The sequence below is a fragment of the Carcharodon carcharias genome, chromosome 23 (assembly GCF_017639515.1).
Source record: "Carcharodon carcharias isolate sCarCar2 chromosome 23, sCarCar2.pri, whole genome shotgun sequence".
In the NCBI taxonomy this organism is placed as follows: domain Eukaryota; kingdom Metazoa; phylum Chordata; class Chondrichthyes; order Lamniformes; family Lamnidae; genus Carcharodon; species Carcharodon carcharias.
In genome coordinates, this window is record NC_054489.1 from 22,352,576 (window position 1) to 22,374,476 (window position 21,901).

General features: G+C 44.1%; 1 pseudogene; it reads right to left on the reverse strand.

The window, feature by feature from the left end:
* The window catches only part of LOC121268950, a 53,760-nt pseudogene extending 32,951 nt beyond the window's left edge, over positions 1-20,809 (reverse strand).
* Between the last annotated feature and the right edge of the window lie 1,092 nt (positions 20,810-21,901).

Genomic DNA, 21,901 nt, shown 5'->3' on the forward strand with positions numbered 1-21,901 from the left:
TGTTTAATAAACGTTTTGTTCTTTGTGTTAAAAGCACACTAGTCTGTGATTGTGTTCAGTAACTGTTCTCCACGGTTTCTAAAAAAAAATAAAAGTTAGGATCTGTCAAGCTAGATTATGCTAATCTTTCACACTGGGGTCTAACTTGTCCAGTATTAATATCAGCTGGGATTGTGACATCTGGAATATTTGAATTTGATTATCTTCTGATCTGGATGGTATATTTTAAGGAGTTTGCTGATTTGCACAATCCTGTTTGCTGTGAACAGCATAAACATTTTGAAATAAATTACCTATCGTAGCTTAAACAGCAATGTCATGCCAAATGATTTGGAATGTTAATGTCCATGTATATAGTTATTGTGTGTATATAGTTATATTTAATGTTGCATTCTGAATGAGACAGCAAAATATACCATCAGCTGAGATCTCTTTAAAGAGCCCTGAAAGACAGCAAGTGACCACCAGATGGTGCTGAAGGGCTATCTGAAGAATGAATAATCAGCAAAACCAAAACCATTTATACTGTTTTCTGATTGCATTTTAAACAAAATCATATTGGGAAAGAGAATATAAATGATAAAATAGGCAGAATTTTTTTGCACTATTTAAATTTAGTAGATTTATTTAAATTACTTTAATGAATTAGATATTATGCTTATACTGAGGAGGTTCCTTTAGGGAAATATGATTATGCAAGGATATATTTTAAATTAAATACACTCGGAAACATGCCTTACAGCACAGAGGAGGTCATTCAGCCAGTTGTGCCTGTGCTATCCCATTGAAAGTGTAGTCATACTTAGTCCCATGTTCCCACACTTTGGCCTGTAATCCTATAAATTCCTCACCTTCAGGTAACGGTCCAAGCTCCCTTTTAAAATTATTTATGGAATCAAGTTCCACCACCTTTTCCAGGAGAGAGTTCCAGATCCCAACAACTTAAGCTTGGATGAATTATATGTGTAATACATACTGATAACCAAAAGTGAATGATGTTAATGTCTTTATTCAAACTTGGAGCAAGAGAAGCGGACCAGAAATGTGTAGAGATGTTTATTCTGAGGGGGCTGCAGGCTAAGTAGAATGGAATATCTTGGTGTTCTTAATACATAGAAACAAAGAAACTAGGAGCAGGACTAGGCCATTTGGCCCTTCGAGCCTGCTCTGCCATTCATTATGATCATGGCTGATCATCCAACTCAATAGCCTGCTCCCGCTTTCTCCCCGTACCCTTTGATCCCTTTTGCCCCAACAGCTGTATCTAACTCCTTCTTGAAAACATACAATGTTTTGGTCTCGACTACTTTCTGTGGTAGCGAATTCCACAGGCTCACCAATATCTGGGTGAAGAAATTTCTCCTCATCTCAGTCCTAAATGGGTCTACCCCGTATCCTCAGACTGTGACCCCTGGTTCTGGACTCCAATGATGGTGAAACCTAAATTCACCATCTTTAGTTCATAGGTTGGGAATCCGGTTCTCCGTGGACCTTGGAACCTTACAGGAGGCATATGCGCAGGCCGGGAAATGACCTCACGTATGCAGTTGGGAATTTCTCACGTCCTCCAGGCCGTGACTGGCCCTTGCATTCCTGCACAGGAGAAAAGAAACAGAGCAGCACAAAAGCACAGGTCGGATCTCCTGAGAGGAAACATCATCATCTTGTAGCTGTCCCAGGAGCAGGACACAGGAGGGGGGGTGCGGGGATAGGCCCTAAACAGGGGTCTCAGTTAAGGGACTAAGCCAAGGGACAGAAATAGTTCCTTTAAGCGAGATTGGCAAAGAAAGGGTCAGAGTAATAGGCTCCGAAATTCAAGGAAGAGGTTCAGTGAGCAGAGATTGAGTGACGTTGGGCGCGAGATGAGCCCTGGAGGTCTGAGAAAGCAGCTGGAGGTTGGTGACTCCGTGCCACAGGCCGCTGGGGCAAAGGTACCCCCTTTGGGCCGTGGTGTTCGGGCTAAGGTTGTGCGTAGAAGGTGAAGCTTGACTGTACTTGGAGATCAAGGAGAAGAGTCTCAGAAGGCGAAACTGAAACTCTGCAGAGTGGCCCATTAGTGAAGACATCCGAGTTGGAGCATTTTAAGAAGAGAATTCCATGGAAAGGTCTCCAGGTGTGGAGATTGGAGGAAACCCTTGTAAGAAAGATAAAGTTTCAGTGAGATTAGTTGGCTCGCAAGTGTGTGGGTTGTTGAGAAATCCATGGAATCAAGTTTGGTCCCGTCTGTCATTTATTCTGTAGTGTGGGGTGTTCGACCACAGTTTGTCTGTTAATTCACACATACCTCATAATTACCCTGAATGTTGGAGTATAAGATAAATATTGTAAAATGTTTTATCTGTCCGAACTTGCATAGTAAAGTTTATTTCTCTTTGTTCAAAATCTGTGGAATCTAAAGGCTTTATTCACTTAGTAGGTGTCTTGAATCTCGAACTTCATCTGCTTTAAACAAAATGTTATCCGTCCCTAGCCAGATCTAGCCCTCCCCCCCACCCCCCCCCATCCCATGTCCCAGTGTCCCAGGGTCTGGTCAAGGACCATGACAAAACGTTTCAACAATACAAAGTGAATAAATCTGTTGGCATAAAATTACCTTTACAAGTTCCATAAATTTCTCTCTCGCTTGCTCCTCTTGTGGAAACTGCCTCCTTAAAGCATTAACAAACTCTTGCTTCCCTCTGTGGAGCTCGTATTGATGACATTTCTCGTTTTTACCCAGGATAATGGTATCATATTGACCATCCGTTCATATCCATTCCAGCTGCCCCTCAGTGAGTTGGTCTATGATTACTCCCTGGCGTCCGCATTCATGCACTTGTCCTACATAATGAATACCTGAAAACGCAGGGAGTTTGGATCGATAATAATAGTTTCTGATATCAAATTTTACAGCATGAAAAGCAAAGGATCCGAGGTTCTCAGATTCCCAGGGGCTGAACTTTTGGGTCCTGCTGAAGTTGGGAACAGAGGTGGATTGTGATGAAAACTGCGATGTTGGCTGTTGGGCCGGGTCCCTGAACCTGTTCCCGCTGTCGGCCATTTTGACTGACAGAGATATGGGGCCCAGCTTGGCTGTCTGCGACCAATGGATGGGCAGGCAATTAAACTCATGATGAGCCTTGTTACCCAGGGATTAAGGAGGCCAACTGGGATCTTCCAGTCAGCCTCCTGTCTCCGAATTTACTGGGCAAGTGGGGAGGTGACCGTGGGGGCTGATCAATTTAAATATCACACACAAAGCAGAGCTTCATAGACTAAAGCAATTAATATATTTATAAGCAAATAGTACAGTGAAGCACAAACGTCAGAAAGGTGTAATATAATTAGGCATATTGACAATGTGACCGTCTTTTTAAAAATTTATTTTTTCAGGGGACTTGGGTGTTACTCACAAGGCCAGCATTTGTTATCCATCCCTAATTGCCCCTGAATTGAGTGGCTTACTAGGCCATTTTAGAGAGCAGTTAAGTGTCAACCACATTGCTGTGGGTCTAGAGTCATATGTAGGCCAGACCAGGTAATTCCCACAGGTCAGGGTGCGATTGACTGCACCCTTGTGGCGCTCAGGTCTCCATCGCTACGCACGGTGGACTTCATCAGCTGCGAGGGATTCCACTCACTGAACGTGCAGCTGGTATGTGACCACCAGAAACGCATCCTGCAGGTGCGCACATGTTTTCCAGGGATTGTGCACAATGCCTTAATCCTCAGTTGGTCACAGATCCCAGGAGTCTTCCAGGGTCCACAGAAGCTGCAGGGTTGGCTCCTTGGGGACAAGGGCTACCCGCAGAGGCCGTGGCTGATGACGCCCATACGGCAGCCTCAGACTGCAGCAGAGCGACGCTATAATGAGGCTCACGCTGCAACTAGCAACTTGGTGAAGCAGACCATCGGGATGCTGAAGATGTGGTTCCGATGCCTGGACCGGTCTGGTGGAGCCCTGCAATACTGTCCGCAGAGGGTGTCACGCATTGTCATCGTCTGCTGCACCCTTTACAACCTGGAGCTGCAGTGGATAGAGGAGCTGGCTGAGGAGGAGATGCAGGAGCTGCATGTCTCCTCCAATGATGAGGACGCCGGTGGGGATGAGAGTGAGGAGGTCCTCAGAGGCGATGATGATGGGGATGAGGTCCTCACTGGCCAGTTGAGGCAGGCGTGCTTGGGAGGCCCTAATAGCTACTAGATTTGAAGATAATGATGGCAACACGCAGTGAGGTGACCCCATATATCCTCACATCGTATTTGTGAATGTTTGACTCCAGTGTGAACACCCTCTGTGAGAACACTCCTGTCATGGAGACGCAGTGGAGGCCCTAACAGTCGCTCATTTGCAGGAGGATTATGACAACATGCAGTGAGGACACTCCATAGACCTTTACACAGCCTATGAGAATGTCTAGCTCCTGTCTGGCCGAGTTGCACTCCGTGATCAGGGTCATACCATATAATCGCAGCCATGAAACTTTAAAAGTTCTGATGCTTTGTCCACCTTCAGCACCTGAGCTCTTCAGGAGCTGGAGCACAGCAGCAGTGATCACAGATGCTGAAGAGATGGGGGCCAGACCCTTCCATAAAGGTGCTGAGAGCACATTGAAGGAATGACAGAATTCTGTGATACCTGCCCACTACAATCTGGCAGCAATGACCAGCACTGTCGAGGTGCAGGCATCAGTAATATTTCCAGGGAGTGTGAGGCCTGACTATCACTTTGGTCTAAAGGCCGCACAGAGCACAGGGAAGAGGCCCTGGACTGAGACACCTGCCTTTATCTTGTGCAGAAAGATTTCACATCTGAGTGACAAGAACACTGCTCATCAGAACAAGGAACCATAGGCAGGGAGACACTCTTGGGAGTTTATTGACAATAATGAACATTATGTACGAGTGATTAACGCCTGTGGCCAGGCTGTGCAACTAATTCTCCTTAACTTTTCTAACCCTGTTGTTATCTCTTGTTGCCTCCCAAACATCCACAGCGGAGTTGGGGGCAGCCTGCTGACTGCTACGCCCTGTCTGTGATGACTTTGGCAGATGTCCTCTGGAGGGCCGAGACTTGGAGCACCCCGGCCTGCTTTTGGGGTCCTGCTGTGTGGCAGTAGCTCCCTCCTCAGCCTATGGAGCTGGAGCTGCTGAGGTCACAGGAAGAGGGGATTCAGATGGGCCACACACTCTTGGAGTCACCCGGATGGATTGGTCCAGAATGTGCACCTGTTGATGCTCCTCCCTGTGGGTGCCTGGGGGCCCCAGGCTGACTCCTTGAGAAGCAGGGTTGGCTGGAGTGAGATTCAGCTGCCCAGCACCCCTCTCGCGTGCACAGTGTTGGAGGCCAACTATGGCAACAGCAATAGAGTGAAGCAGTGCAGGAATGAAGTCCTGGACCAAGGTCTCCATGGCAGCTGCCACCCTACCAGTGTTGGCCTCAGTGTGTTGGCATGCTGGCGCTATCACATCAGCCTGAAGGCAGATGGACTCCTCCATCGTGCCTTTCAATTTGAGGAATGTTGCGGACATCCCTTCCTGATGTTCCTGAGCTTGCCTTTGAAGCTCCAGCAACGGCAACATGACCGAGTCCAGGGGCTCGTCATCTGACTCAGACTCAGCAACGATTTGGCCTCCAGCAGTGCTCCGAGTGCTGGGGACCTGGGAAGTCCCTGCCACTGCCTCCTGTGGATCAGAAAGTGCGATGTGCTCACCAGATTGTGATCCCGAGGCTACTCTAAAGCTGGGTCCCAATGAAGTGTGTGTCTCTGCGCTAGGGGATGTTGTGGGTGAGCGCTGTGATGGGACATCAGGGAGGGTGCCTTCAGATTCCTCTTTGGAAGTTTCTTCAGGGCTTGATTGGAGGCCCTGGGTCATGGACTCAGTTGGCTGTTTGGCAGAAGTGCCTGTGAAAGCAAGGAGGGATAACTAGTGCGTGGCAGAGGCCTGTGGAAGAGGACAAGTCACTCACGGCTTGGTTGTCTGATGGATGTTGCGCTCCTGGATCCTCAATTGGTAGAGCAACACCGACCTCACCATCAGCACAGGACTGGTCCAGACCCTCGCTGGCCAGCTGGATGGCTCTGTTTTCAAAGTTCGTGAGGATTTTGATTTCGGCTATTCCGCCAGTGATCTGCGACCATTCCCTCTTGTTGTGGGCCAGCTTGTCCTGCATGAATAGAGATGGAGAAAGAGTAAGCAAGAAGCCTGCCAGACCAGGTGATAAGTATACCTGGCCTGTCTGGGTGGTGAGTGGTCCCATAGATGGGATGAGGACAATGAAGTTGTGTGTGAGAGAGTGAATGGTGATGTCCCTTGAACTGGCAGTGAGTGAGGTCCCTGTGAATGTGTGATGGGTTTGTGAGTGTGTGAGTTGAGAGTGATGAGAAGAGTGACTTACCCTGGTGGAATGGAGGCGATCATTCACCCTCTTGCGGCACTGGGTGGCTGTCCTCTTCTGAAGGGCCTTGGTGCTGACCACCACTGCCACCGCCTCCCAAGCTGGATTGGTCACATTGCTGCCCATCCTGTGGCCAGAGTGGGGGTAGAGAACATACCGGTGGGCCTCCATGGCAACCAGCAGTCACTCGAACAATGTATTGTTGATGTGGGGGACTGTGGTCTTTTTTCCTCTGCTGGCCATATCTTCCATGCAGCAGTGGCGAGCTGGAAGCAATGAGCTCTAGGCTTGCGGCTGGATTTGAAACATGGCACTCAGCATGATGTGGTGGATAAGAGCCTGCCGGCCATGGAAATGGTATGTTTCCAGGGAGTGCATAAATAATGAGGCAGGTTTGGGACGATACGGCATGAAAAACCGCCATTGCGGCCAGTGAGTAAAACATCGAATCCACCCCCCCACCAGGGTGAAATTTTCCCAAATTTGCATGACATTAAAAAAATAGTAATCAAAATTCCATTTTTCTTCCCATACGGTGGAGGTGTGTTATGCCTGGTACAGGCGTGTCATCTTATGAACTTTCAGTCAATAATTTTAAAAATTGGACACAAACAAGGTGGCTGCTGCAAATCATGTGGCTTTTGGCATTTGGGTTATGGACAGTGTCAAGCCTTCTGCGATTATCAAATTAAAAATGAACATAGGGAGGGTACCTCACAGCCATTTGTAGCATTCACATTTCTCATTGTTTAAGGATGGGCCACATAATGACTATGGAGTTTCCAGACCCCATGTCTTCATGTTTACTACTGGACGAAAGGGAAGATCAAAACTCAATCGCCACTATCAACTTCCTATTGTATCGTAATGTCTTCCTCCATCCAAACTAGATGGGGTGGGCCTCAGAAGTCTTAACCCAGCAGTCATGTGACTGAAATGGGTTTCAGGATTGCATCCCTATTACCCTAGAACCCAGTAGATCCATGAGAACCATCAGTTGTCAGCCAGTCCAAGAATCAGACTCTGAGAGTAGCTGCAAGTCATCAAGCAGCCAAAGCATATAACCTACTCCAGTTTCAAAGTTCACCTGAGAACCAACCTCCTAGATATTCAACTACAAGAAACCTCACAACCTGCTCTGAATACTTTGCTTTACAAAACTCTCAATTCAACTTTAAGTAATTAAATCCTTTCAAGAAACCATAGGCCTGCCACGCTGGAGACTGGAAGTCGTAATTCAGAGACTGAATTAACTGTAATATGGAAAAGTGCACAAACTTTATCTGTATCTAATCTATGTGTGTGTGTATGTGTGTGTGTGTATGTGTGAGAGATTGAGTGGGAGTGAGAATAAATAAACTCCTTCATTTTGAAAGCAGGGAAGCTAATAGCTGATTTATTAAATTGGAATGCACACTGCACCTCCTTTCATAAAAAATATATTGATTACGGGTAGTAATAGAGCAAATACATTCTATCATGATAGAATTCATTAGATTATATTGACACAACCCATTCTTCCTGCCAAAATTCATCATTTCACACTTCTTGGCATTTTCGGTCCATTGAGTCTGCTCCGCCATTCAATCACGGCTGATAAGTTTCTCAACCCCATTCTCCCTCCTTCTCCCCGTAATCTTTGATCCCCTTACCAATCAAGAACGTATCTATCTCAGTCTTAAATACACTCAATGACCTGGCCTCCACAGCCTTCTGAGGCAATGAATTCCATAGATTCACCACTCTCTGGCTAAAGAAGTTTCTCCTCATCTCTGTTCTAAAAGGTCTTCTCTTTACTCTGAGGATGTGCCCTCAGGTCCTAGTCTCTCCTACTAACGGAAACATCTTCCCCACGTCCACTCTATCCAGGCCTTTCAGTATTCTGTAAGTTTCAATCAGATCCCCCCTCATCCTTCTAAACTCCATTGAGTATAGACCCAGAGTCCTCAAACGTTCCTCATATGTTAAGCCTTTCATTCCTGGGATCGTTCTCTTGAACCTCCTCTGGACCCTCTCCAGGGCCAGAACATCCTTCCTGAGATATGGGGCCCAAAATTGCTCACAATATTCTAAATGTGGTCTGACCAGAGCCTTATAAAGCCTCAGCAGCACATCTCTGCTTTTATATTCTAGTCCTCTTGAAATAAATGCCAACATTGTTTTTGCCTTCCTAACTACCGACTCAACCTGCAAGTTAACCTTAAGAGAATCCTGGACTAGGACTCCCAAGTCCCTGTGCGCTAAAGATTTTTGAATTCTCTCCCCATTTAGAAAATAGTCTATGCCTGTATTCTTCCTACCAAAGTGCATGACCTCACACTTCCCCACGTTGTATTCCATCTGCCACTTCTTTGCCCATTCTCCTAACCTGTCCAAATACTTCCGCAGCCTCCCTGCCTCCTCAATACTACCTGTCCCTCCACCTATCTTTGTATCATCTGCAAACTTAGCCAGGATGCCCTCGGTTCCTTCATCTAGATCATTAATGTATAAAGTGAAAAGTTGTGGTTCCAACACTGACCCCCGCGGAACTCCACTAGTCACCGGCCGCCACCCTGAGAAGGACTCCCTTATCCCCACTCTCTGCCTCCTGCCAGACAGCCAATCTTCTATCCATGCTAGAACCTTGCCTCTAACACCATGGGCTCTTATCTTACTGAGCAGCCTCCTATGCGGCACCTTGGCAAAGGCCTTCTGGAAGTCCAAGTAGATAACATCCATTGGCTCTCCTTTGTTGAACCTGCTTGTTATCTCCTCAAAAGAATTCTAACAGATTTGTCAGGCATGACCTCCCCTTGATGAAACCATGCTGATTTTGCCCTATTTACCATGCACTTCCAAGTATTCTGAAATCTCATCCTTAATAATGGACTCTAGAATCTTACCAATGACCGAGGTCAGGCTAATTGGCCTGTAATTTCCCGTCTTTTGCCTCTCTCCCTTCTTAAACAGGAGGGTTACATTAGTGATTTTCCAGTCCTCTGGGACCCTCCCTGACTCCAGTGATTCCTGAAAGATCACCACTAACGCCACCACTATCTCTTCGGCTATTTCCTACTGAACTCTGGAGTGTAATCCATCTGGTAAAGGTGCTTTATCCACCTTCAGACCTTTCAGTTTTCCTAGCACCTTCTCCTTGGTAATGGCCACCATACTCACCTCTGCCCCCCGACCTTCTTGAACTTTGGGGATGGTACTCGTTTCTTCCACCGTGAAGACTGAAGCAAAGTACCTATTCAGTTCCTCCGCCATTTCTTTGTTCCCCACTACTACTTCTCCAATGTCATTTTCCAGTGGCCCAATGTCCACTTTTGCCTCTCTCTTCTTAAAAATACTCTTGCAATCTTCTTTTATATTACTGGCTAGTTTACCCTCATATTTAATCTTCTCCCTCCTTATTTCTTTTTTAGTTGTCCTCTGTTGGTCTTTGTAGGCTTCCCAATCCCCTGGTTTCCCACTGCTCTTCGCTGCATTGTATGCTTTCTCTTTAGCTTTTATGCTGTCCCTGACTTCCCTTGTCAGCCATGGTTGCCTCATCCTCCCTTTAGTATGCTTCTTCTTCCTAGGGATGAATTTTTGCTGTGTCTCCCAAATTACTCCCAGAAACTCCTGCAATTGCTGTTCCTCTGTCTTTCCTGCTAGGCTCATCTCCCAGTCAATTCTGGCCAGCTCCTCCCTCATACCTCTATGGTTGCCTTTATTCAACTGTAATACCGTTACATCTGATTCCAGCTTTTTCCTCTCAAATTACAGGGTAAATTCTATCATATTATGGTCACTTCCTCCTAAGGGTTCTTCACCTTAAGCTCCCTTATCAAATCTGCCATTCACTTGTACTCTCTGCTTTCTGTTTCTTATCCAATTTTGTATTATGCTGCAACTGCCCCTTTAAATTCAATTTTGCTAACAAGCCTATTTTGTGATATTTTACCCTTATGGGTACCTTTTTATATGTTACCTGTGAATCCATTCTCATACTCTATCTATCACTAGTCCACTGAACTGTTAGCCATATTTTTATCTCAAGATTCAACACTGTTCATGCATTCACTGCCCTCTAGCCTAATCCTACATGAGTACTTGCTCTTCCAAACTCTGTTGTCTGCATCTTATACTCGTCTTCCACCTCAGCTTGTGTCTTTCAACAAAATGATTTCAAATTCTTTTTTCTGATTTACAAATCCCTTGATGGCCTTATTTGTTCCTAGCACCACAGCCACCTCTAGCCCAACTGCTAGCTCTTTTGTCCTTAGCCTTTGTGTATCCTAATCCTCCTTTTCTAGAGGCAGAACCTTCAGCTACCTTGACCTTACTCTTTCAAACTTATTCCAGAACCTCTTTACCATCCCTTTAATAACTTTCTGAAAACCCATGTTCTCAACCTTGCCCTCGGTCATTGCTGCTCTTCTTCTGTCGCTCGGTATCCGCTCTTTCCTTTGTGAAAATTCTTGAATTAAAAGTGCTTAGATTGTGCAAGTTGTTGTTCTTTCACATATAAGAGACCAGGCTATTACCAAATCAAGGAAGCAAATCTTGTTCATCTTTTGATTAAAAGGTACAGTTTAATGTTTAAGTAAAGCAAACATGAGGCCAACAGATGGATACCTTAAGATATACTATTTAAATTATTTTCATAAGGAAGTTTAAGGGTTTTATAGCCCTTTTATTCCCATCATTATTAAGACAATGCCACTGCAGAGGATTCTGAGAGTTCTGTATGCTGTTACAAGGATGCGTTTTTCAAAGATAAAATTTCTAACTTTCCTTTTTCTGGCTGGATTTTGAAAAACTGGAACCCTTTAAAGGCAATGGAAACTGCCCAGACTGCAACAATGCACATCGTTTTGCATTCTGCAAAATGGGATAAAAAGAAAAGACATTCAATCCCCTGGTGGTGTGAAAGGCCTCATCTCCTGTTGGCTTCACACCATCCTGAGATTTTTAAGATGTTACTGAGATGAGAAATCAAAATGCAATTACCTGTTCTGAAACAATAACTGCAGCAGACATTAACAAATAGCAGTTCTCTGGCATATACAGCTAGCAGGGTACTTTGAGGACTGCTTACCAAGCAGGAGAGACTGAAGAAAAGACAATGCTGTATTGAACAGGCTGTCTGAAGTCTGTTTCTGTCTCTCTCCCTGAAGTATTGTGCCCAGTTTTGCAAAGTAACCACTCTGAGAAGTGAAATCTACTGTGAACCGAGACCTATTGGGAATAAAGCATGGAAGTCTGCTCTGTTCAACTACATCCAGGAGGACAACTGAATGAAATGGCCACAATGTAGAATTATCGCATTGGGACCAGCCAAAGAACAGATAACTTGTTTTATTTTTCATTAAGTGTAAAAATCCTTTAAGCCTTTCCTCTTACCATGCCATCTGTACTAGTGTGTGTGTGTGGGCCCAGATGAATGTATGTTGCGTATAAATGCTGGCTGCAATTACCTATGTATTTTTTAGTTCTGGAAATAGTTTTAATAAACTTACCTTGTTCTTTAACAAAAACAGAATTACCTGGAAAATCTCAGCAGGTCTGGCAGCATCAGCGGAGAAGGAAAGAGTTGACGTTTCGAGTCCTCATGACCCTTCGACAGAACTGTTTTTATCTCTGTTTTTACCTTGTTCTTTGTTTGCCCAAGAAAACCTGTCTAACCAATTCTTTGCAATTGGAAAGTGGAAATAGTTGGACTCCTACAGAAAGTATATCCTCTCTAAATTCACAACAAAAATGTTGCAGTTAGACCTGGAATGGGAGAATAGGGGAGTCATTTCACCACCACCCCCCCCAACCCCCCAAGCGTTTGTAACAATACACATGTTAGAAATGTCTTAGCAACATCAAACTCAAATCCCTTTTCACTGAATGTATGGCAACAACCTCCTGCCTGGTTATGTTGTTCCAGCACCAAAATAAGTTTTCCAGTTTTGACTAGAACCGCAGCCACTGTCTGCCCTCCAATTCCACTGCCAATCACAATGGCATCAAGACATTCCGGTAGTGGCAAAGCCTGAAAAGATGAGGCAAAGGTAGAATATCTAGTCCTGATGACAATACCTATTGTACAAACTTTACTTTGGACTAAAAAAAAGGCCTGCAGTGCACAGTATGGAAACTCTTCCCAAAGATTCCTGATATTTAAAAGGAAATATTTTCCATTCCCAATCACATAATGGAGTTCTTCCAGTTGCAATATGCTTCTGAGTAAACTGGTGTATTTAATTCAGATACAACAGTAAAAGCAGATTGGATGATGAATGTCAGAGGCACTTAGTATAAACTCAATTATACCCAGGAGACATATGATTTAGAGTTGCTCAGCAGGGCTCCATTAAATTGGTATTTAATTATTCACAAAGCTATGTATATTGTGATGAAGAATTTGTAACAAGTGGAAGCTTGCTTATCTTTCAGCATCATATATCAATCTCAACTTCAGAAGGTCTTTCCTCATTCTGGATTTATCACAAAGAATTGCCTTAATATTATTGAGAAGATTGTAAAATGTTAGTATTTTTATTGATTAATAGCAAGCGTATAAAAGGCTTGCCCAATAGTTAAGTGAGTAAATACATTACATCCGAAGTTCCCAAAACCTGTTGCAAATCAGTTTCGAATTTACTAATCTCCGGTTCTTTAGGATTGTAGATGTTGATTATCTATTAGTTCTTTCTGGGTTGTGAGCATTGGTGGCAAGGCTAGCATTTACTACCCATCCTTAGTTGCCCTTGAACTTTCTTGAACTGCTGCAGTTCAACTGATGTAGGTACACCCATAATGCTGGATCTTTCTGTAATGGTTTCATAGGATTGAATGGATGCTGGGTCATTTCAGAGGGCAGTTAAGAGTCACATTGCAGTGGGTCTGGACTCATATGTAGGCCAGACCAGGTGAAGACTGCAAATTTCCTTCTTGAAAGATATTAGAGAACCAAACAGGTTTTACTGACAATCTGGTATATACGTGATTGAGAGTAGTTTTTTAATTCCATATTCATTGATTCATTGAATTTAAATTCCAGCAGCCCATGATACGATTTGAGATCATTACCAGAGCATTAGTTCAGGCCTCTGGATTGCTAGCCCAGTATCATTACCACGGTGCTACCATTCCAATTGTGATTGCTCTCAGTCTCCTTGAACCGAGCAGTGCGGCTAAGGAGTGGAAACAATCAAATGTGTCTCTCCCCTATTTCAATCTGCTAGAAATACATATACCTGGACATGGGGCTGAATTTTTTGGGGTGGGGAGGGGGGCATACTGCTTCTAGTTAGCTACATGTATTCACACAGGGCCCTGTCCTTTGCAGATAGAAGGAGCATGTCCATGCATTGCTCCTTTTTCAACTAAACAAAAGTTTGGGCGACAGCCATTCCCTGGTTCATACCTATTGATAATGCCTTGACCAACCAGAGTTGACCTGCCTGGTTTGAATTTGAACACAAGCTTAGCAGTTAACAGTTCCCCGGTGCATTCTCCATGGCAACGCATCTACCAATCAGACTTCACTTGCTAACCAATCAGCACTCTGTTCTCATGCAGTATAAATTGTTGTTCCCTTTCCTATTGGTATACTTGTGAACCATCCTGATGAGGGCAAGACAAAAAGCTTAAATCATGTCCCTTTGCTGAGTAATACTCGAGTACTATACCATCAAATGACTATAATGGGTTTTCTTATTTCAGTCCAAAGATTGCAATGTATGAGATTTACTGTGGATCAAATTCCAAAACCTAACTTTTAAGCATTAATCTTTATCTGATTTCAAAACTACAAGATGTTAATCATAATAACTCTAAGCAGGAAGCTTTTATAATAGCTGCTTGTCAAACCACACTGCAGTGAAGCTATATACAGGGTTGCCTCCTTTTTGAATAATTAGAGAGGGGGCACTAAAATCTCTAACATTGCAATACTTATTTAAAATTGAGTTTGGAAGTTTGCATATGCAAATAAGGGGCCTAACACCTGATTGAGATCTCCCATTTTAAGGTTGATTTGCTCTGAGGAAGCTTGCACAAATGGCACCTGTGCTCAGAATTGAAATCTTGGGAACAGTTTGTGACATACAATATAAGTTATTACTTTTACTTGCTTGATTATGGAGCCAAGTAGAGCAGGAGTGCTCCTCCTGCTCTGGCCTCATGGTCAATCAATGCTCCTTTGCATTTGAGGCTACACTCAACACCCCACCAGATTCCAATCCCTATTTAGCTCCCTGTGGCTCCTTCCTGATTTTGATTCCAACCCCTGGTCCCCAGTCCTTTCCCCCAAGGCCTCAATCCCAACCCCAACACCTCGGCCACACCAATTTTAGGGGGAGTTAGATTTGGAGCCTGCGATTCAGTTCTATAACAGGCAAAGAATTTACAAGCTAAAGGATTAGCATAGCTAAAACAGAAATTGCTGATAAAACAGAGATTTCGAAGTTTGTGTCCGGCAATCATCAGGACAATGTGGTGTCCATGTGCTCATTTGACATTGCTAGCCTATTCACCTTAAGGAAGCCATCCATATTTGTGCTGTAGCATTATATCATGGCGATCTAGACCTGTCACCATTGTGTGAATTAGTATTCATTGAGCTTATGAACTCGGCAACTCAAACAGTTGAGTTCAGTTTTAATGACACCATAGATGCCCAAATAGATGGTGTTGCTATGGGACCCCCTCTAGGCCCAGATCCAGCAAACATCTTTGTTAGGTTCCATGAGAAAAGTGTCTTCAATGGAATGGCACCTAATCTCTTACCCCTCACATATTTCCAATATGTGGATGATACATTCTCTATATTTAAATCTGCAGCTGCATGTAATAATTTCCTTACATGCCTTGATGGGCTCCATCCTGTGCTCAAATTCACCTTTGAAATGGAGTAGATAAATGAACTCCCTTCCTTATAGTACTAGTTGAGAAATCTGTCAGGGGGTTCTGCTTGGCAGTTAACTGCCAGTCACCAACTATTGGTGCACTCGCCACGGTGACATCTCTACCAATCAGAGCTAACTTGCCAACCAATCTCTTCTCATGCAATATAAATTGTTGTTTTCCTCTTGTTTTGGTATTCTTGCGAAGTGTCCTGATGAGAAGATGATGAAAAGCTTTAACATGTCTCTTTTTTCAGTGACACGCAAGTCCTGTGCTACCAAATGATTATTTAAAACAGGAATGTTGTTGACATGAGCACTCCTAACATTGTTGAGGCCAATATTAGACAATAGAGATGGAAAGCAGTTGAGTTCTGATTGTGCTTGCTACTGTATTCAGCCAGCTATTCATTTATCAATCAAAATTTTTAAAACTATTGGAGAATAATTCACCTGGCTAAAAAAGCTCTAAGCATCAATTATCTAATGGTTTCTCATGTTAAAATGCTTTAGTTTGGCTACAATTTTTTAAAATTCATTCATGGATTGTGGGCTTCACTGGCTGGGCCAGCATTTATTGCCCATCACTAGCTGCCCTTATGAAGGTGGTGGTGAGCTGCCTTCTTGAATCTCTGCAGTCCATGTGGTGTAGGTATACCCAGAGTGCTGTTAAGAAGGGAGTTCCAGGATTTTGACCCAGCGACAGTGAAGGAACAATGATATATTTCCAAGTCAGGATGGGGAGTGACTTGGAGGGGAATTTCCAGGCGGTGGTGTTCCCATGTGTCTGCTGCCCTTGTCCTTCTAGATGGTAGTAGTTGTGGGTTTGGAAGGTGCTGCCTAAGGAGCCTTGGTGAATTCCTGCAGTGCATTTTGTAGATGGTGCGCGCTGCTGCTACTGTGCGTCAGTGGTGGGGGGAGTGAATATTTGTGGATGTGGTGCTAATCAAGCGGGCTGCTTTGTCCTGAACGGTGTCAAGCTTCTTGAGTGTTATTGGAGCTAACCTCAACCAGGCAAGTGGGGTATATTTCATCACACTTCTGGCTTGTGCCTTGTAGATGGTGGACGGGCTTTGGGGAGTCAGGAGGTGAGTTACTCGTCGCAGGGTTCCTAGCCTCTGAACTACTCTTGTAACCATAGTATTTATATGGCTAGCCCAGTTCAGTTTCTGGTCAATGGTAACCCCCAGGATTTTGATAGTGAGCGATTCAGTGAGGGTAATGTCATTGAACATCAAGGGGCGATGGTTAGATTCTCTCTTGTTGGAGATGGTCATTGTCTGACGCTTGTATGGCATGAATATTATTTGCCGTTTGTCAGTCCAAGCCTGGGTATTGTCCAGGTCTTGCTGCATTTGGACATGGACTACTTCAGTTTCTGAGGAGGGCAAATGGTGCTGAACATTGTGCAAAGTTCTCCTTACTAAAATCTGGAGCTAGTGCCAAAATTGGGAGAGCTGCCTCACAGATTAGTCAAGCAACAGCGTGACATAGTCAACTTCACAGGATCATATCTTACAGATAATGTCCCAGAAATCAAAGAATCAAGGTGATTGATAAAACAGTTGAAGATGGTTGGGCCAAGGATACCACCCTGAGGAACTCCTGTGGTGATGTCCTGGAGTTGAGATGACTGACCTCTAATAAACATAACCATCTTCCTTTGTTCCAGGTATGACTCCAACCAATGGGGAGATTTCCCACTGATTCTCATTGACTCCAGTTTTGCTAGGGCTCCTTGATGCCACACTTGGACAATGTGGCCTTGATGTCAAGGGCAGTCACTCTCACCTCACCTCAGGATTTTAGCTCTTCTGTCCATGTTTGAACCAAGGCTGTAATGCAGTCAGGAGCTGAGTGGACCTGGTAGAACACAAACGGCATCAGTGAGCAGGTTATTGCTAAGCAAATGCCGCTTGATAGCACTGTTGATGACCACTTCCATTACTTTACTGATGATCAAGAGTAGACTGATGGGGAAATAATTGGCTGGCTTGGGTTTGTCCTGCTTTTTGTGTATAGGACATACTGGGCAATTTTCTACATGGCCGGGTAGATGCCAGTGTTGTAGCTGTACTGGAACAGCTTGGCTAGGAGCGCAGCAAAGTCTGGAGCACAAGTCTTCAGTACTATTGCCGGAATATTGTCAGGGCCCATTAACTTTGCAGTACCCAGTGCCTTCAGCCATTTCTTGATATCACATGGAGAGAATTGAATTGGCTGAAGACTGGCATCAGTAATGCTGCAGACCTCCAGAAGAAGACGAGATGGCTCATCCTCTTGGCACTTGTGGGTGAAGATTGTAGCAAATGCTTCAGCCTTATTTTTTACACTGATGCGCTGAGCTCCTCCATCATTGAGGGTGGGGATATTTGTGGAGCCTCTTCCTCCAGTGAGATGTTTAATTATCCACCACCATTCATAACTGGATGTGGCAGGACTGCAGAGCTTAAATCTGATCCATTGGTTGTGGGATCGCTTAGCTCTGTCTATCACTTGCTGCTTATGCTGTTTGGCATACAAGTAGTCCTGTGTTATAGCTTCACCAGGTTAACACCTCATTTTTAGGTATGCCTGGTGCTGCTCCTGGTATGCCCTTCTAGACTCTTCATTGAACCAGGGTTGATCCCCTCGATTGGTGGTAATGGTAGAGTGGGGGATATGCTGGGCCATGAGGTTACAGATTGTGTTCAAGTACAATTCTGCTGCTGCTGATGGCCCTCTGCACCTCATGGATGCCCAGACTTGAGATGCTAGATCTGTTCAAAATCTATCCCATTTAGCATAGAGGCAGTGCCATGTAACATGAGGGAGGGCACCCTCAGTGTGAAGGCAGGACTTTGTCTCCACAAATATTGTGCAGTGGTCACTCCTGCCGAAACTGTCATGGACAGATGCATCTGTGGCATGCAGGTTGGTGAGGATGAGGTCAAATATGTCTTTCCCTCTTGTTGGTTCCCTCACCACCTGCCGCAGACCCAGTCTAGCAGCTATGTCCTTAAGGACTCAGCCAGCTCAGTCAGTGGTGGTGCCACCGAGCCACTCTTAGTGATGGACATTGAAGTCCCCCATCCAGAGTACATTCTGTGCACTTGCCACCCTCAGTGCTCTAAGTGATGTTCAAGATGGAGGAGCACTAATTCATCAGCTGAGGGAAGGGGTTACGTGGTAATCAGCAGGAGGTTTCCGTACCCATGCTTGACCTGATGCCATGAGAATATGAGGTCCGGTATCGATGTTGAGGACTCCCAGGGCAACTCCCTCCCAACTGTACACTGCTGTTCTGCCACCACTGCTGGGACTGTTCTGCTGGTGGGACAGGACTTACCCAGGGATGGTGATGGTGGTTTCTGGGACATTATCTGTAAGGTATGATCCCATGAAGCTGACTATGTCAGGCTGTTGCTTGACTAGCCTATGAGACAGCTTTCCCAATTTTGGCACTAGCCCCCAGATGTTAGTAGATGTTAGATGTTTGCAGGGTCGACAGAGCTAGGTTTGCCGTTGTCGTTTCCGGTGCCTAGGTCAATGCTGGTTTCATTCCTTTTTTGAGACTTTGTAGCAGTTTGATACAACTGAGTGACTTGCTAGGTCATTTCAGAGGGCAGTTAAGAGTCGGCCACATTGCTGTGGGTCTGGAGTCACATGTAGGCCAGACCAGGTAAGGACGGCAGATTTCCTTCCCTAAAGAGCATTAGTGAACCAGATGGTTTTATACAACAATTGACTTTGGTTTCATGGTCATCATTAAACTTTTAATTCCAGATTTTTACTGAATTCAAATTCCGCCATCTGCCATGGCGAGATTCAAACTCAGGTCCCCAAAACATTACCCTGGGTCTCTGGATTACTAGTCCAGCGACAATACCACTATGCCAAAGTGTTTTTTATTAAAGACTTAACTCTGTCACAAAAAAAGTTTTATTCTGTTTCCATAACTTGCAAGTTCCCATAAATATGCAAGGGACTAATCATAGTTCAAATAACATAGCTTCCTTAAGGATTTTGTTCCTGGCATCGTTGTCCACTACCAAAGGCTGGGGAGGTTTTCTGGTGTCAACAGCAAAAGGGTTTGTACTTGAAGTAAGAAAAAAATAGACTAAAATAACTAAAAGTAAAAGAAGCAGAAGAAACAGAAAGAGCAGCATGCTTATTGAATCAACAATTGACAGCAATGCGACAAGGAGGCAAAGTCAAACACAAATTATGGGCAAGAGCCAAACGGAGGGAAATAAGGACAGAGAATGAGGGTAGAGTCTTGTGTTCTTTTTATAATCTGCAAACGATAGATTTAAAGAAAGGGATCTCTTTCAATCATTTATCTTCATCTCCTCCCTGCCAAAGTCCGAAATATCTTAGCATTCCTTGAAAATAACCAGCGTTTTGTTGACAAAAAGCATGCACTGTCAAAATCCTTAGCATCAGTATCAGTAATTCAAATAAGCCAGACCTCAAATGTTGCCACTTTTCCAGACAGCATCTGTTGGTAGTAAATCCACCCCGCCGGACCCACCTTTAATTTCCTTACTTGTCCCATGATCACCACTTTTGGCTTTCCACCCTTTTGTCATTTAATCTCTCCTGCCATTGACCCTTTCACAGACCTCCCCTTATGTTCTTTCCTCTATTCCCCACTTTCCCTGCCTGTGTACTTGATTAAAACCTGATACATCTCTAACTTTTTCCAGTTCTGATGCAAGGCCATTGATGTTTACCACTTCACGGAGGTTGCCTGATCTGCTGAGTATTCCATCATTTTCTATTTTTATTTTAGTGACCTATATTATAGAGTGTGATTCTCTACCACATTCTCAAGGGCAATTAGGAATGGGCAATAAATTCTGGCCTAGCAACCCCACCACATCCCATGAATGAATAAATAATTCAAAAAAGGCCTGGCAGGGGATGAAGTCAAGGGCCTGGGGTCGAATTGGGGAGAAAACGCAAAGTTTGGAGGCCATGCGCAGGGAGGTCAGAGGCTGAAGTGGGCAAGGGCATTGGCCTGGGAACAGGATGCAAGAATGTTTTGGTAGGGGGGATAAGGTCAGGGACCTCAGTGTTATGGTGTCATAGGCCTAGGAGCGGTCAAGGGCCTAGAGAGTATGTGAGAGAGGGGAAGAAGATTGCTGGGCACCTGTGGCAATCCGATGTGTTACATACCTTTAAGAAGAATGCTATAATGGAAGGTCATATGATCTTAGTATTCAACAGCAGAGTAGCAGGGCTACCTAGTCAGTAGGAGTAGTCTAGAGTTAGAGTCTGTAATGTAGAGACAGGGTTTGAGTTGTAAGCACACATGTGTAACTGCTAAGTTCCTTTGTAAATAAATAGAATGTGTTCTGCATAATAACTGTCTGCTGATCTAATCTGTCTATGGCACCAACTCGGTCATCCCGAAACAAGCGTGCAACCCAGGTCCATTAGTCCATCTAAATTAGGGACCAGGATCTAACAAACTGGTGATGAGAGGAAAAGCAAGAAAAAGCAAGGAAAGAAATCAAGTGAACCAAAATCGGGCCGTACCTTGCACAGTAATTATAAGTTGAATTTCCATCCTAATCATCGAAGCGGTCCCCTTGAAGCATGCCACAGTTTGAAAGAGTTGATTCTTTTGACCTAACCCCAGATGATTGGTCTTATTATGATGAACACCTCACGTTCTTTTCCATGCTAACAACATTGTGGGGAGAAGAAGAGGTGAGCGATTTTCTTATCCACATGTGGGAGTAAGACCCATGGATTGATTCAAAGTTTGACGGCATCCAGTGCCCCAGATTCTATAAGTTTTGATGACTTAGTGAACCTTATTAAGAGTCATTACCAGCCCAAGTCCTTGGTAACTATACAACAGTTCACGTTTAACTCAAGAACTAGAGCCCCAGGGAAGACAGTTGCTTGTTATCTGGCAAGTCTGAAACAGTTAACAGAATATTGTGAATTTAGTACATCTATAAATGACATGCTTAGAGATAATTTGGTGTGCAGTATAAATGAAGATACGATGCAGAAGAGATTAATGTCTGAAACAAATTTGTATCTTTAGATAGAGCTAGAAATAGCACCGGCCATGGAAAGCGCAGTGAGGAACTCAAAAGCCATACAGGGAGCACAAAATGGTGCCGTCGTCCTCATTGGGAGGGGATCCCCAGCCAAAAAAGGTGCAAAAATGCACAGCTCTGATGAGAAGCAGGAAGCAGCCACAGCTTTCAGACAAATAAAAAGAAATAACTTAGCAGCAAAAACATGGAATAATGGTGACAGAGGTGGAAGCAGACAATCTTGTAATGAATGAAAGCTTTAAAAAATTGAATGCTTTTACTGTCATCGAAATGGACACCTCATGAAACATTACAAGGATAGAATCAGGCAAATTTTCAATCAAAAGAAAAAACCCCATGAGATCCATAACATAGAAGAGCCTGAAGTAACAGATTCAGATATTTATTAATTGTATAATTTAAAGTAGAAAGAATAGAACCTATCTATGTAATGGTGATGGTGAATGACCATGGAAAATGGAAGTGGACACAAGAGCATCCACTCTGGTAATAGATGAGTATGTCTTCAAATGCCTGAATTATGGAGAATGTAAATTAAATTTACAAGAAACAGATGCCAAATTGAAACTTACACAGGAGAAAACATCAAAATCAAA